Source organism: Mus musculus, chromosome 3 (assembly GCF_000001635.26).
Source record: "Mus musculus strain C57BL/6J chromosome 3, GRCm38.p6 C57BL/6J".
NCBI lineage: Eukaryota > Metazoa > Chordata > Mammalia > Rodentia > Muridae > Mus > Mus musculus.
In genome coordinates, this window is record NC_000069.6 from 26,522,587 (window position 1) to 26,540,138 (window position 17,552).

Here is a 17,552-nt window from a genome sequence, read left to right on the forward strand (position 1 = left end):
GGATTAGGAACCACAGACAGTCTCTTTTCATCGAGATCCACCATGGGGAGCCATGGAGAAGGCCTTTGCCTACAAAACTGCTATCTAATCTCCCTTAGAAGACCTCTCTGTACAACCACCCATAACAAATACCAAACCACCCATCAAGCCAAGGATTATCACCATGGGACTAGCCAAAGCTCCTCTACCCCTACCTCTACCTTACCCCTCCCAGCCATGGACTAGACCCAGCCCATGGGCCCCAACTCTATTGTCAGCTCTTCAGAAACTCCCAGTGGTACCTGGATGTCCAAGAGCCTGAGAACCCCATGTCCTAACCATGTCGAAGGCCCAGGGACCCCGGAACCAGCTTTGACTTCTCCACAATCTCAGACTGCCTTGGGGTTTTCCTACAGCCCTCACTTGCCCCAGAGGTGGCATAGGGTATGTGCAGTCAAGCTCCTCACATTTGGCCTCCCCAAGTGGCCATGGCCTGTGGTGGAGCAGACACAGGGCACATAACCCTACAATTGGCATCCAATGTGGGCTCAAATCCACAACTCAGAGATTAAGAATCTCATGCTCTACTGACTGAGTTAACATCCACCTATAAATTTGCAAACATGCATATATACATGCACATTCTACACAAAAAAGCCAACCTACATATATCAATTATGCTAAAAACTAATAAAATGGAACTTGAAATTTGAAAACATTTATATTGTAATTTTGTTTCTGTTGTTCTGACATAATAATCTAACCAAGAGCATCTTAGGGAAGGAATGGTTTGGTTTATTGGACTTAGAATTCCAGACTACAGCCCATCACTTTAAGGAAGTGGAGGCAAGAATTTAAAGTGCCACATCCACAAACAAGAGCAGAGAGAATAAATGGATATGTCCTGGTTGGCTTACATGTGTGCTCTTAGCTAGCCTTTTCAGCTGGCTAGGGAACTGTACCATTGGTGGGTCTTTCTACATCAATTAACACAATCTAAACAGTGCCCCACATCTGATTAATTTTTTATTATGAACTCCTTCCTTGGTTTTGTCACATTGACAGTTAAAATCAGTCAGTCTTGAGACTGGAGTATTGGAACAATGAATAAAGCAGTTGTTCTCTTACACAGCCATGACGATTAATTCTCAGACATGAAGTCTATAGCTTCCATTTCAGAGGCTCTAAAACCCTCCTCGAGCTTCCAGGGCATTGCCTGCTCATGGCACACATACAAACATGAAGGCAAAATCACATTAAACATAAAATAAAAGTAAAATTAATATTTAAATATTAGCCAGCACAAACAATTTATAATGTCATGCAACTCTATAAAATATTTAAGATTATAGTTATGTGCAAGAAGTAGATCAGAAATTAAAGAACATTACTAGAGAGATGGAGCTTATTCTATAAACATGGAGTCTCTGTTATGTTAACACAGTGATTTACATATATGTATATTTATGTATATATGTATGTACATACACATACATATATACACATATATACATTTATACACACACACACACACACACACACACACACACATATATATATATATATATATATATATATATATATATAAAATTTAGGACAAAAAATGCTTTCTTCCTAGATAACATATGTCTGATGATCTTCAACTATATCAAAGAGCTAAGTACAACAATCACTTAGATCAGAAAAATAACATATATGTATATATGAATTTATATATATAAATATATATATGGAAAGATTTGGGGGTGCACTGTGATTTAGACTGAAAGAAGTCAGATTGTTGATCAGCTATGGCCAGAAGGGTGGTTATATATATATATATATATATATATATATATATAGAGAGAGAGAGAGAGAGGCATGTATGACTAAGGACAAAAAGATGTTTTGGTGGTCTTCAACTAAAGTCAAAGAGCCAAGCACAGCCATGAATTCAGGATCCAACAGTAAAACTCCACAGGCCACTCTGATGGATTTGTTTATAGTCACCTGAGAAATTGCAGGAGAGAAAAGTTCTAATGCAACAAGGCCCTACTTACAATTAATATATTAATGCAGTAAAAAATCAATTAACCAACTGTTAGGGGTTATTCTGGGTCTACCTACAAAGCTATGAGTCAAGACGGCTCCAGTCAACTAAAATGAGTCTAAAGACCTCAGTAGCAAATTTTACACAACTTCTTGTAGGTTACAGTGCTGCCAAACACTTTTTTCTAGAAGATATTATGGAATAAAATATTTATGGCTGTGATGAACGTAAAGATATCTTACAAGCTATAGTGCTGAAGCAAGTAAAGATTCAGCTCAAATATGCAAAACAGGAGTTGAAAGTAAAATATTGATTAAGGTTCATTAAAGTTAAAAAGCAACTATGCTTCTCAAGGTGCTAAGAAGAATAAGTAAATAAAAGTAAGCCACAGTCTTTGAAAAAACATTTGTAATGCACATATCTAAAACAGTTTTATCAAGAACTCCAAGAAAAGGATAATCTATTTTTTAACAGGAATAGGTTTACTCATACTTTACAAAACAACACACAGAGGGGCACTGGATATACAAGATGTTCAACATGATCATATATATATATATGGAGATTAAAGCCAAAATTTCACATGAGTAGACACAGGGAAATAGCTATGTTTCAGCAGACAAGTCCATTGTGGCTGACGACACAGAATGTCTAAAATCACCATGTTTTCTAGTGGAAATCCTAAGTGCTGTGTCCACTTGGGAAACTGGTTTGTTGGTTTCTTAAAATATAGACTAATCAGCATGTCCTCTAGTTATTGTACTACAGGGTAGTGTTCACCCAAGAAAATGCAAACATCTAACACAGTGCCTTACAGAAAGAGAGTGAGATGGAGAGACAGGGAGAGAAGAGAGAGAAAGGGAGACAGAAGATAGTGTAAAAAGAGAGAGGAAGCAGAAGCGGAAGGGGAGGAGGAGAGGAAATAGAGGGAAAGGACTGCAGGAGAAAGAGGAAGGAAATAGAAGAAGAGGATGTGGAAGAGGAGGAAGCACAGAGGAAAGATCTGGGGGTGCACTGTGATTTAGACTGGAAGAAGTCAGATTGTTGATCAGCTATGGCCAGAAGGGTGGTTGATGGACTACAAACAACACACAGATATTTTGAAATACTATAAATATTTTTATGTTAACTGTGCTAGTGATATGAATGAAATATTTTTCAAAACTCATCAGATTAAGTGGATACAATAGGCTTAATTTATACTGCATTAAGAAATGTATCATTAAAATTGACTGAAGAAAGGAAAATAACCCTCAGTGCTGGATATAAAATAACCCAGAGCGTAGTGCTAGGGCGCTTGACTGACATGCTGTAGCCTTACATTCAGTCCATAGTATCAGAGAACAAAGAACTTATGATGGCTACACACAAGTATCTAGAAATAATCTGAGCACCAAAAAGGCTTCAGGTAAATTTGTTGTCCATATGGAGAAGAAAGATGTCCTTATCTGACATCATATACATAATGGATTCCTCTTGTGTTATAGACCAAAATGCAACGTATTTAAAACCTTCAGGAGATTATCCTAATAATTCTTGAACTGTAAAATTTTTACACTAGAAACAAAACTCACAAATTATAATGAAAATGAACAGATGCATATTAAATAAAAAATCATTCAGCAGGGCATGGCAACAGGATATTCCCAGCACTGGGAGGGCTGAGGAATAATCATGAGTGTTTCTCTCTGTGTGTCTCTCTGTCTCTTCCTCTGCCTGTCTAAATATCCTTCTCCCCTCTCTCACTCCCCTCCAATCCCCTCCTCTCTTCTTCTTCTTCTTCTTCTTCTTCTTCTTCTTCTTCTTCTTCTTCTTCTTCTTCTTCTTCTTCTTCTTCTTCTTCTTCTTCTTCTTCTTCTTCTTCTCTCCTCTCTCTCTCTCTCTCTCTCTCTCTCTCTCTCTCTCTCTCTCTCTCTCTCTCTCTCCCTCTTCTCTCTCCTCTCTCTCTTTTTTTTCTCTCTCTCTCTTTCATGTGATTGCTGAGTCTCCCCTCCTATTGCTGTATCTTCATGTGGCCCTTTGAATTTGAAGCATAGTTAGACCTGGTCCATTCCATCTCACACTAGCCTAATGGTTTGCAGCAATGTGCAGAGTTTCTCAGGATGTATGTAGGGTGCAGGTTATCTAAGATTGTATGTAGAGTGTAAAGAAAGCAGCAGAAGTCTCTCCTAAGTTAGCTCAGTTTGTTGACGGTAAAATCTTGAGACATAGGCTTTGTCTCTGTGCATTCTTTTTGGGAAGGCAAGAGACATAGGCTGACCCAAGGTATACATAGATACATACATAGATAGAAACATAAGTAGTCATGGGTCAGTCATAGACCCTAATAAACTATCCCAGTGAAAAGAAGATATTTATTCTTAAAATGGCCCCACATTTTACTGCACAGAATCCATCAAAAATGCCTGCTCCATATCAGCAAAGAAACAAAAACTTATGGTGATACAGTTTACAGAGAAAATTTACATGTGCAATAGTTAGGCGAATCTAATGAAAACTCAGTTAACGTGATTGTGCCCTCTAGCTTGGCTAAGCCTATTTGCCATTGCTAGAGATGGCAGAACACAATGAATTCTTGCAAGCTGCTGGTAAAAGTGTAGATTAGCATCAGAAGGTTTGGAGTTCAATTTTTCAATATTTTGTAAGTGAAAAAGAGACATAGCTTACAAAAAGCAATTTCCACAGCATATTATATGACCTTTAAAAGTCTTGCTCAATGCACAAAGAAATAAGCACAAAAATGCTTGCAATAACTTTGTTTGAAATAACAAAAACATCAAAAGTAAAACAATATACATCTATCAATATGAGAATGAAGTGTAGTGAAGTTGTGTCATGAAATGCTATGCGGCAATGAAAAATGAATGACCTGTAGCCTCATGTAGGGGGGATATATATATTTAAAAAAGTTATTAGTGGAAGCACTAACCTGCCAAGGTATATAGGTGTGTATATAGGATATGATACTAAAATAGGCAAAGAGTATCTCTCTGTTACATGTTATTTAGGAATAAACATACATGTGGTAAAATAATAAAAATAGAAATTTAAATAGCAAATTCATTATAGCATTTATCTGGAAATGGAAATTAGTACAATAATCATGAAGCTATATCTAAATCAGCCTCATGCTTTGGTTGTCAGGCTGCATAGTAGACACAAGGAAGAACAGTGTTCATTTTATAGTTTCATTAAGTACAAGGTATGACAAAATATAAGTAAATTAACCAATAAACAAAATACCATAAAGCTATCCAGCCATACCAGGGAAGAATTCATTAAACAATGGTCACTTTGAAGAGTGTGGGGAGAAGGAGCTGAGAAGAATCAACAAAACAGTTTCCCGCCTCGTGTGGTGGCGCACGCCTTTAAACCCAGCACTCGGGAGGCAGAGGCAGGCAGACTTCTGAGTTCAAGGCCAGCCTGGTCTACAAAGTGAGTTTCAGGACAGCCAGGGTTATACAGAGAAACGCTGTCTCAAAAAAACAAAAAAACAAAAAACAAAAAAAACCAACAACAGCAAAACAATTTCCAGAAGCAAGGACAGGAAACTGAGAGCCATTCCTCAGGAGCCTGTGCCTTCCTACTCTTCCCAGCAAACCAGCCAGCTAATCTGTCCTGAGGAAGAAAAACCAGCAGCTCACCAAGGGGGAAGACTCAAGCTGTCTCTCCAGATGTGACTGAATCAGTACAAAGTTGGACCTGGTTTTTTTTGTTTTTGTTTTTGTTTTTTTTTGGGGGGGGGGGGTCCTGACTTGCAAGTGTGTCTCCAAACTGGTGTTCGCTCAACAAAATTCTGCTCATCTAAACGTGTGTGTGCTAAGCTATGTGTGTTCTGAACCCACGTCCTCTGAAACAAAAATTGAATTAAGACTTTATTAGAGTCTGGGCAAAAGTGGCTAAAGCAACGTCTCAGGAGGAAACTGAGACTACCTTCCCACCAACATGTTGAAACTTGCTGTCTCCTACCCCCTCTTCCTGCTCCCACCACCTCTCTGCTGTATAACCAAACACTCCTCTGACAGTCACAGCAGTTGCATGCCTACTTTCTAGACCACTGTGTTTAAAATACACTTTAGATGAAGTTTGTGAAATATACCAGTGAACCAAGCTCATTTCAATACATATCTTAGCAACAGAACCACCACTTCATTCAACCTGTTTTAAGATTTCATCTGGGATGATATTTGAGATCACTTTCATAATATACCCGAATTCTTGTTATGGTATCAAGAGACATGTGCAAGAACTTTCCATCTCAAAACATGGAATAAGGGGCCCATTGAATTATGGATTGCACAAAGAGAAGTGACAGATGGTATTATACAGCATGCTGAAAAGCTGGTATTTATACAATAAGCATTAAGTGCATTGCTTGAGATAAATGAGGTTATTTGCAGGTATGACGCACCTAACCCTGGAATAATGGTCTATTTTCGGTTTCAGTGCCTCATACTGCTTATTTTAGAGGTTTCATCTGTCAGAATGAAACTGATGTGGTACGGGAATTCAAGAGATATCAAAAAGAGTTCTGAGTATGTAGGGCTGTGGTAATGCAGAGAATGGGGAACCGAAACAGATTTCCAGGGTGGTGGAAGGAGATCAGGTAAAGCACTGAAAGGCCAAGAGCCCCGAAGAACATGGACTTAATGTTGGATGTGTCTGTGGTGCCTAAAGCCATCCAGAGACATGAGCTCACCCAGTACTGAGTGGCAATTGAGAATTTCTGTTATCCGTGTACTCAGTATGGTTCCCTTTAACAGATATCAAAATAAACCTTTTGAATATGGAAATGATTTATTCACACACATTTCAAAAATCACTTTTCCTTTGGCTTTTCTGTTTGGAAAAACATAGCTCTAAAGAGCCTAAGGGAATTGGAAGAAATCTTTCCATGAAAATATACATTTCTCTTTACAGTCGTGGATGTGCAGATGGACACATGGAGGCCAGAGGACAGCTGCCTCTGGTAGCTTCTCCCTTTCTAGTATGTAGGTTCCAGGCACTGATCTCACAACCTCAGGCAGGCCAGGAACTGCTTTTATCTACTGAGTTACCTTAGCAGCCATATTGTAATATTTTTTTTTTTTTTGTCCAACTCATTTCTCACCCTTTTTCAAATTTTCACTTCATAAAGGAATTTGCTTATTTAACTTTAGTTTATCTTATATATGTGCTTCTTTGGCTACATGAATGTTTGCACATCATACGCATGCCTGATACCTGAGGTGGTCAGGAGAGGTCTCTAGTCCTCTAGAACTAAATCACAAATGGTTGTGATCCACTATGTGGGTGTGGGGAATCAAGCCCAGGTCATCTTTGATAGCAACAAATGCTCTTAATTTCTGATTCATCTCTCCAGCCCAAGAAACTGAGTTTTAATTCAACATTTAGCAGTGGACCTGATTGCTAGCACCTATTAACAACCAATTTCCTTTGTGTTTTATTAAAACCACCAAACATTTTATTGAATCTTCATTGTTTATTCACATTGGCACAAAAAGTGATATATCATAAAGAAATAACAAATGTTTAGGATCTCTGGATATTAGGAACAGTTTTGTTTTATTTTGTTTTGTTTTGTTTTTTTTCCAGCATAAGATTCACTTTAGAAACTGGTCTGGTGCCTGGCCCCAAGCCTTTGGCAAGGGTGTCTTTGATTCTGGTTCGAAGGTAAAGTACTGTCCACCTGCATCCCTGGGATGTGTCAGTAGAATCAACAACCCATAAGTCAGAGACTGTTTGCTTACTTGCATCCAAATCAAACCGTGTGCATTTTTTCTATTTTTGTGTATGTGTGTGTGTATACATGTTTGCATAACTAGAGTACATGTGAGGGGTACATGTGTACATGTGGGCATACATGTGGGGAGCCTAGGCAGATGCCTATAAACATAGCCAATTTTTCTGTTTGTTAATGTGACTCACTGAGGCTGGATCTCTTGCGCAAACCCAGAGCTACTGGTATGGCTGGCCTCACTAGAGAGCTTGCTCTGGGGATATCTTTTCTCTGTCTTCTGAAGCTGGTTTTACAAGTGGGCCTGGCAGCTGTAATGTAGGTTCTAGGGACCTTAAACTCTGGTTCTCATTTTCACGTTGGAAGAGCTTTAATCACTCATCAACCTCCCTCATTTCAGAATTTTATTTTTTTATTATTGTTCCTTAAGTAGGATCATATAATATCCATGTAATACTGATATGATATTGGGCGTCAAAGGTCATCTGGGGATGATATTCCATGTGGGAAATTGTGTGCAGGTAGGATGCAAACACCTGCTGTTTTATAGAAAACCTGGTTTCCAGGACAGTCATTGAAGTCATACTTCATGGACAGCAAGAGACAGCTGCATAGAGCAGGTATCAGCAATGTGGTGCACATATGTAAACTACCCTTTCACAACGAAAAGTAAGGCACTCAGTAATGATGCCACTATTCATTAGTAATAGTGGTTTGCATTTGTGGGAGGTGTTGGAACCACAGAATCACAAATGCCACAATTTCCTCTTAATGTTTGTTGAAGATTTATGAATTAGGCTTTTGGGATAATGACAAGGGATACTTTCAGAGGAAAGGAAATGCATAAATATTAACTCACAGACTGTCAAAGAGCAGTAAAAAAGTTCACGTTTTCTCCCTATTTATCTAACTTAATGTAACACTCATTCTAGAGACAAGGAACCGCAAGCCAGAGCAGAAAAGACACTAGAAGTCAACAACACACAATGGAATGTGTTGGCATTTAATTCAAAACTAACTAGGTGAGTGCTGGTTAGTTTCCTTCATTTTCACATGTGTGTATTCTTCCAAATGATATCTCAGATGACCAACTGACAATCACATCTGGTTAAGGGCCCAGCTTAATACTATATACTCCATTTTGCTTTCAGACTCCATTTTATGATTATCTTGCCCTCTGAATGAACTCAGCAACTGGGAAAAAAACCCCAAGTTGTTCCAGGAGTCATGTTACCTTGGAAACAATCACAATTTCCCCAAGTACATAGCCACTCCACTCCTAGCAACAACCAATCAGTTCTTGAGGGGAAAGTACCTAATGTCTAAAGTAGATTGATTAAGCTAGCAACATTGTTAATACCAAACTGGAATTATTACAGCCAATAAAAGTGTGTCAAGGAAATACCAACCAATCATTTAACTGCCAAGATGGAAAGTCCCTTACCCTGCTTCAACAACCATGATAAACAGGCAAGGCTTGTACCAGCTCAGGGCGTTATACACTATCCACTGTGTTGGAGAGGTTAGTGGGTCTCAGCTTGAGCTTGAATAAGGACTCTTTGCTTTTGCATATGAGTTGGACTCCTGATGGTCTCTGGTGATCTCACAATCTAGGCACAACACTAGAATTCAGGAAGCATTCTCATAACTACAAAGTGGGGAGAGTTACTTTCTAGAACTAATATTTGCTTTTTTTCTTCTCAGAATGAAAGGAAAGTATTAATGTTATTGAGCAGAAAATGGTATCACTTCACTTCTTGTGTATTTAAAAACACTTCATGTTCTGTTGTAGAAAGAAAGTAAAAGTCCATGGTAGAAGTTAGCTCTTCACTGGCTATAGAGGTAAATTTGGATCAGAAGCCTTAGAGAACTCTTGACATGAGGCCAATTATACATAAGTTAAGTTATGATCAGAAAGCAGTTGACAATTATGTAGGAAGGCAAAAATGATTCCAAAGGGCTTTCCTTAATAAACTGAGGCAGAGTCAAGTGACCAGGGAAATGACAAGCATCAAGTCCTCACAGTTTTAGTGGCTATAAACCAGGTGGGTAGTGCCTTCAGGTGTTACTAATTCTGATTAGGTCATTTTTTTAATTGGCTGTTTCCACTGTGATTACTCTTTAAAAATCAGAATGCCAATTATACAAGATTCCTTTCTCTGCATTCATGATTCTTTACATTAATTTCCTGGAGCAGTCTCCATTCCACTGAGAGCATGACTGAAGTGAAGATTTCCTGACCTCTGCCAAATTTGCTGAGTCAGTAATGCTGGGACCAGAGCTCTGGAGTGCATGTTAGCAGGCTCTGATACCTTGACAAATACAAAGTTTGAGAGAAACTGGTCTGTGTCAGAGAAGGGCAGAGTTATGTTTGACTTTCTTTTCTTCATAACAAAGAAATCTTGAGCTTTGTAGTACTGCATGCATTCAGGGTGCACATGATAGGCCTATGCACATAGTATTCACATGATGGGCCTATGATGGGTAGATGGTAGAGTATGTGTGTGTGCGTCTACATGCTCCAGAGTAGGGATTCAGATACACATGTATGCTAGTGCCTGTGGAACCCAGAGGGTAGGCCTCTTCCTCCTTCAATCTCTGCCCTACTTTTTGAAACAGAGCTTCTCACTGAACATCGAACTCTCCATACAGTAAGTTGGCTGGTGAGGGAGCCCCTGGAATCCTTCTGCCTCTGCCTTTCCATTGTTGGCTTTGCAGGTACAAATAATTATGTCTGGCTTTTATGTTGGTTCTGGGATCGAATCTAGGTCCTCATGTTGTGGGGCAAGCCCTTTACCAAATGAGCTATCTCCCTGAAATCATTTCATTGATTTATTTGTGTTTAATATATGACAATTTTTCTTCTCCTTTGATCTGTTGATAACATGAGCCACTGTGATTAATATTGTTTATAATCCCCAATATATATTCACATTCATATCTTTTTTTCTCACACTCTGGGGAATCTATAAAGTGGTGTACATTTTATACAAAGTAAAATGGCTGGTGGAGGAGGACATAACTTTTAAGATGGGGTTGGACATAGGATTAAAGGAGGAAACAAATAATTAAGGTGTTGGGACTTTCAGATTCATCCTGACCTGGAGAGAGAGAAGGCTGGAGTTTGATATAGCCTTAGATATGTATGTCATCACCATTTCATGAAAATTTCCCAGAGACTTTTCAGAAAGTCATACAATGAGGAGGCTGTCACCTGGCATACACAGAGAGACCTCTCCCTCCATCCACCATGCCACCATGTGTATCTCTCCAAGCCTGTTATTCATTGCACCATTCATTGTAGTCTACATTAACAAATCACAAATCACACAGAAAGTGTTTCCTCAGTCCCCATGAGGGATTGTGGGAACCTTGATGTATGGCTGGTCAATAAGAGACACAAGTTATACCCTGGGCTTCTAAAGTGGAAGTAGGTTTAGGAGATTAAGCCTTTTACCTGGTGTCGGATATTAACCCCCAGAGACATGTATCAGAGTTTCCTTGGACTCTTAGATGCCCAGTTAGGGGCTGCTTAGAGAAATGTGGCTTATGTGGAAAAAGGCTACAGAAATACTGTGTGTTAATAGAGTACATGTGTGAATTAGATCATTTTTTCTTATTCCTCAGAACTTTATTGTTCTTTCTTATTAAATGATCCTTTGCTACTGCTACAGCTCTCATGTGATGAAAATTTGAGCCCTAAATTCATATTCCAGTGGCATCTGGAGGGAGACTTTGGGAGGTAAGCAGGATTATAAATAGGTCTTGAGGATTGTCATTCTTAGTGGCATGAAAGGAGAGAAGAACCTTGGACTAGCAAGCACACTTACCCTGTCTTTCTGTGAGCTACCTTCTGAAAAGCAACCCCTCCTACAGATACCAGGGCCTTCAAACCCATGGAGCTACATAAACCTCTGTTTTATAAACTATCTGGTTTGTAGTGTTTTGGTATAGCAACTGAAAATGAACTAAGACTGAAGACTGAGGCTGAGAGCAGAGCCCTTTGAATGGAAAAGAGCAGACATGTGTAGTTACGGAGCCAGGTAGATGACACAACAGTTTTGAAGTGAGTAGGAAAGGCTTTGTTTCCATGAGCTAAAGGAGTTTTAAGGACAATCCTGGTGAGAGCTCAAGAAATAAACAAAGGCTCCAGAGTCCGAAAGTTCTTTGAGATTTAGTGATAGAAACATGAGTCACAAAATTTATTCCGATGACTTCTCCAGTGAAGACAGGAATAATCTTGCTGGAAGCTGGAAGAGAAAATGGGGTCTTTTTGTTCATGCTCAATCACCCTGTGGAAAGCTGGGCTTAAGCTGATGAATAAGGACCCAGGTGAGGAAAAATTATCTAAGCATCAAAAGCCTCAAGGATCTGTGCCATTGCATTCTTCAGTAGCATAAGAAATGAAAGCATTCATTTTAAGGCAGAATTTATAAGGAAAACGGAAGCAGAAGGAAGGTACAATTACAGAAAATTCATAGCCTAGCCATGGAAAGAGGGGAGAAAGAATAATAGTGGCAACCAGGCAACTGTTGCCTGGAGAGATCTTTTAGATCAATGGCCACCAGAGAATTATGTGGAGCAACAAGACAGGACCTGTAATGGCATCTCCTAGAGTTTACTGCTGCCTTTCTCACCAAAGGCACAGGGCCTTACAGGGGCAGAGCAGGTGGGGTGACAGGCCCAGAGGCACCCCTATGGGCTCACTTTTAGGTCTCTGCCAGGCCCCTGCTCCTTGCATCACAGCTCCATGACTGCTCAAACAGATGTATAAAAAGCCTTAATTGAAGCACAAGCCATTGTTCAAAATGGAAAAGAAATGGTGTTTATCTATATTGCCCAGGCTAGCCCTAACTCCTTGAGTATTCTTCCTGGCTCAGCATTTTATGTAGCTAGAACTATAGGCATATGCAAAGATACACAATTTATTGTCTTTTTCTCTTGTCGACTGAAAAAAGATCTCTATAGTAAGTAGATTTGTTTTTTAATGTAATTTGTAATCTTTATAGAAAGGAATTTTCTAGACCTTAAAGAAGATGACAGTTATATGCAATCTTTTTGAGATTGTATAACTTTGGAAAAGGCCCTTGAACCTCTATGCTTTGCATTAACTCAAACTAAATGTTTGGACCTTTTGCAAGAAAGATAAGCAATTATCCAGGCCTGCTTCTTGTGGAGAGAACACTATGGTACCTAATACATTGATAATGTTTGCAGAAAATTTACTCAGATAACGATGCTATTGATGATTGGTTCATTTATATTTATCAGGAGTATAAATTAATACAAATGATACAAAAATAATATCAAGATAATTACTAATATATCAGGTATAAGTGTCTCTTAAAATCCTACATCTCAATGTCAACATGTTAATAACATGTTGTAATGTTAATAACAATGTCAGACTCATCATATTAAAAAAAGAAATGAGTTAGGGACAGAGACTAGACAGAAATTGGACAAATAGGTAGGGTATTACTCAGTGATTTAGTATGCACTCTGAATGTTCAAGTCCCTGGACTTTATCCCATCTCTACAAAAACAAATAAAAACATTTAGTCTCATATAGTCTGGAGAGGCTAAGTTAGCACTGTAAGTTCAAACCCAGTCTATACCACATAGTAAATTCATGACCATGTTGGGCTACATGTAAAGAATTGATATTCTCTCTCAAACAAATGAATGAACAAGAATTTGGCAGATCAACATAAACTTGGAAGCTAATTTAAGAATCAGTCAGGTTGTGGCAAAGTCTCATTGTTACCCCTATTTTTTTTTATAGTAATTAGAACTATCCTTACTACAAGTGGCCATCCAGACTCTCTTGCAGCTAGTTCTGCATTAAATGGAAGACAGGAGTAGTGAGAATGAAATGTAAGTTCTCTATCATGACACGAAAAGTATATTGTTTGTCTAGTAATTCTCTTTCACCTGACTATAAACTAGGATGTGGGCATGTGTTTGGACATGTGGTGATTTAAACCAAAGAAAAGGCGACCTTATAGTGTGAGCAAAACAAACTTGAAAATATGAACAACTTATGGATTAGATCTCTACTTTTCCTATGAACCTTTACCAAATTAGACATTTATAAAAGATAAAACAAATTATACACAACAAAAAATCTTTTTATATCCAACTGTTTTGTATTGTTGAGCTAGCATGTCTATATCTCTAATGACTATATATTAGAGACATGGTCTCAGGAATATCATTATTCAAAAGTTGTAGGATATTGAACAATTAGGAGTCTGTAAGAAGTCCCTAAGACCACTGGAGCCAAATTCTTGGAGATACTTCAGATGTTTCATTGATCTCTGGTTAATTCTCTCTCTCTCTCTCTCTCCCTCTCTCTCTCTCTCTGTCTATATATATATATATATAGATAGATAGATAGATAGATATAGATATAGATATAGATATAGATATAGATATAGATATCATCCTATCTAACTCTGGAAACTATTCCTAGCACACATGCTCTAACTATTGGTATTGGGAACCTACCACCTACAGTTCCAGACTAAAGCAGGACTTCTTTCCTTCCCCTAGAAGTCCTAGAAAATTGAGGCCAAAAGTCTCTCTGTGTTATGATAATGATCTTCACCAGTTACTTACATGTTGTCAGAAATGTGGACTAAAAGGACGTTCCATTCACTGTGCTTGTCTGGTTGATTCCAGAGATACTAGAAAGCAGAAGCAGAAGAAAGTCTGAAAATATGGAAAAGCATGGAATCGGTTATCAAGGTAATCAGTAACAGATATTGTGTGTTAAGGAACCTAGGTAGACAGAGAGTTGGAAAATATAAGCAGAGAAAAACATTATTACAACACAAAACAATAGCACTCACTGATAGTATTAGAGTGCAAGAGATTCACTTAAGTCAATACCTAATCACAAGGTATGTTGAATTTGCCTAATTTGAAAGCAGATGAGGTACTAAATGCCTTTAATTTCATTATGTCTTAAATGTTCATACTGAATTGGTTTCCATTTCTGCTGTTGTTTTAATTTATACAAATAATAGCAACAAGAGCAATCTTATGTAATTTTCTTATGAATTTAGTAAATGTTGAAGTTTCCTTGAAATTTTATGTAAGTAGCTCTTTCCTGCTTCAGACAGTAGAAGGACATCGTAAAGATGCCCAGGAAAGCTACACATAGCAAACAATATGAGTAGGAAAAAAATAATTGTCTTTGGCCTTTACGTTTTGTCCTCAAGGGCTGGGTTGTACAGAAGCTAGTAGAGTATTGCTTAAAAAGCTCAAAGCCCAGGATTCTATCCCTAACACTGTATAAAACCAGGCGAAGTGACACAAATCTGCAGTCTAAGCATGTGGGAAATAGAGGCAAAAGGATCAGAAGTTCAAGGACTTTAGCTACTTAAAAAGTCAGAAGTCAATAGGATCAGAGGTGAGGTGGATACAATATCTATCCCAACACTGGGAATAACTGGGACCAGCAGGATCAAGGGATGCAGGAACCTCATCTGACCCACGGCCACAGTTCTTTCTGGTCTGGGTCAGTAGCCTGAGCAGACCTTGGAAGAGAAATGCATCCAGTTCCAAAACACCCAGAAGAAACTCTACTCTCAGACACTATAACACTCCCAGGATCACAGGATCACAAATTACCAGGAGCTTGATCATACAAGGATCTCAGGGACCCAAAGGGAGCTTGACTTCCAGGAGCTGTGACAAACACAGGATCCAAGAATCACAGGATCCAAGAATCACAGGATCACAGGATCCAAGAATCACAGGATCACAGAAACAGCTGGACTCTGAGGAGTTCTGACATAACCAAGATCACAGGAAGGACAGGCTCCAATCAGATATATTGAGGGCAGGTAGCAGTAGAGATAACCAGATGGCAGGAGGCAAGCATAAGAACATAAGCAACAGAAACCAAGGTTACTTGGCATCATCAGAACACAATTCTCCCACCATAGCAAGGATACACTATCACATTGGAAAAACAATATTTAAATCTAAAATAACTTCTCATGATTATGATAGAGGACATTAAGAAGGACATAAATGAAGGAGCTAGAGAAAGTACCCAAGGAGCTAAAGGGGTTTGTAGCCCCATGGAAGGGACAAGAATAGGAACTAACTAGTACCCCCAGAGCTCCCAGGAACTAAACAACCAAAAAGTGAACACACACAGTGTGACACATGGCTCCAGATGCACATGTAGCAGAGGATGGCCTAGTCAGTCATCAATGGGAGGAAAGGCCCTTGGGCCTGTGAAGGCTCTATGCCACATTGTAGAGGAATGCAAGGGTGAGGAAACAGGAGTGGGTGGGTTGGTGAGCAGGGGGAGGAAGAAAGGGATAGGGGGTTTTTGGAGGGGATACCAGGAAAGGGGATAACATTTGAAATTTAAATAAAGAAAATATCTAATTAAAAAAAAAACAGGACATAAATAACTCCCTTAAAGAAATACAGGAGAACACAAGTAAAGAAGTAGAAGCCCTTATACAGTAAATACAAGAATCCCCTAAAGAATTACAGGAAAACACAATAAACAGGCTAAGCTAAGGAATTGAACAAAACCATTCAGGACCTAAAAATGGAAAGAGAAACAAAAAAGAAATCACAAACGAAGACAACCCTGGAGTTAGGAAATGTAGGAAAGAGATCAGGAGTCATAGATGTAAGCATGACCAACAGGATACAAGATATAAAAGATAGAATCTCAGGTGCAGAAGATAACATAGAAAACATTGACACAACAATCAAAGAAAATGCAAACTGCAAAAAGATCCTAAACCAAAACATCCAGGAAGTCCAGGACACAATGAGAAGACCTAAGGATAATAGGTATAGGTGAGAAGGAAGATTTCCAACTTAAAGGGCTAGTAAATATCTTCAACAAAATTATAGAAGAAAACTTCCCTAACCTAAAGAAAGAAATGCCCATGAACATATAAGAAGCCTAGAGAACTCCAAATAGTTTGGACCATAAAACAAATTCCTTCCATGACAAAATAATCAAAACAACAAATGCACTAAACAAAGAAAAAATATTAAAAGAAGTAAGGGGAAAAGGTCAAGTAACATATGAAATCAGACCTATTAGAATTATACCAGATTTCTCACCAGAGACTATGAAAACCAGAAGATCCTGGACAGATGTCTTACAGACCATAGGAGAGCACATATACCAGCCTAGGCCACTATACCCAGCAAAACTCTCAATTACCATAGATGGAGAAACCAAAGTATTCCATACCAAAATTTACACAATATCTTTCCACGAAAACAGCCATTCAAAGATAATAAAGGGAAAACTCCAACACAAGGAGAGAAACTATGCCCTAGAAAAAGCAAGAAGGTAATCTTTCAACAAAGCCAAAAGACAATAGCCATATGAACATAATCCCACCTCTAACAACAGAAATAATAGGAAGCAACAATTACTTTTCTGCAATAGCTCTAAATATCAGTGGACTCAATTCCCCAATAAAAAGACATAGACTAATAGACTGGCTATGTAAACAGACCCAACATTTTGGTGCATACAGGAAACCCACCTCAGTGACAAAAACAGACGCTACCTCAGAATAAAAGGCTGTAAAACTATTCTCCAAGCAAATGATACCAAGAAACCAGTTGGAACAGCCATTCTAATATCAAATAAATCGAGTTTCACCTAAGTTATCAAAAAAGACAGGGAGAGACAATTCATATCAAAGGTAAAATCTACCAAGATGAACTCTCAATTCTGACCGTCTATGCTCCAAATGCAAGGGCATCCACATTCATAAAAGAAACTTTTTTTTCCATTTTTTATTAGGT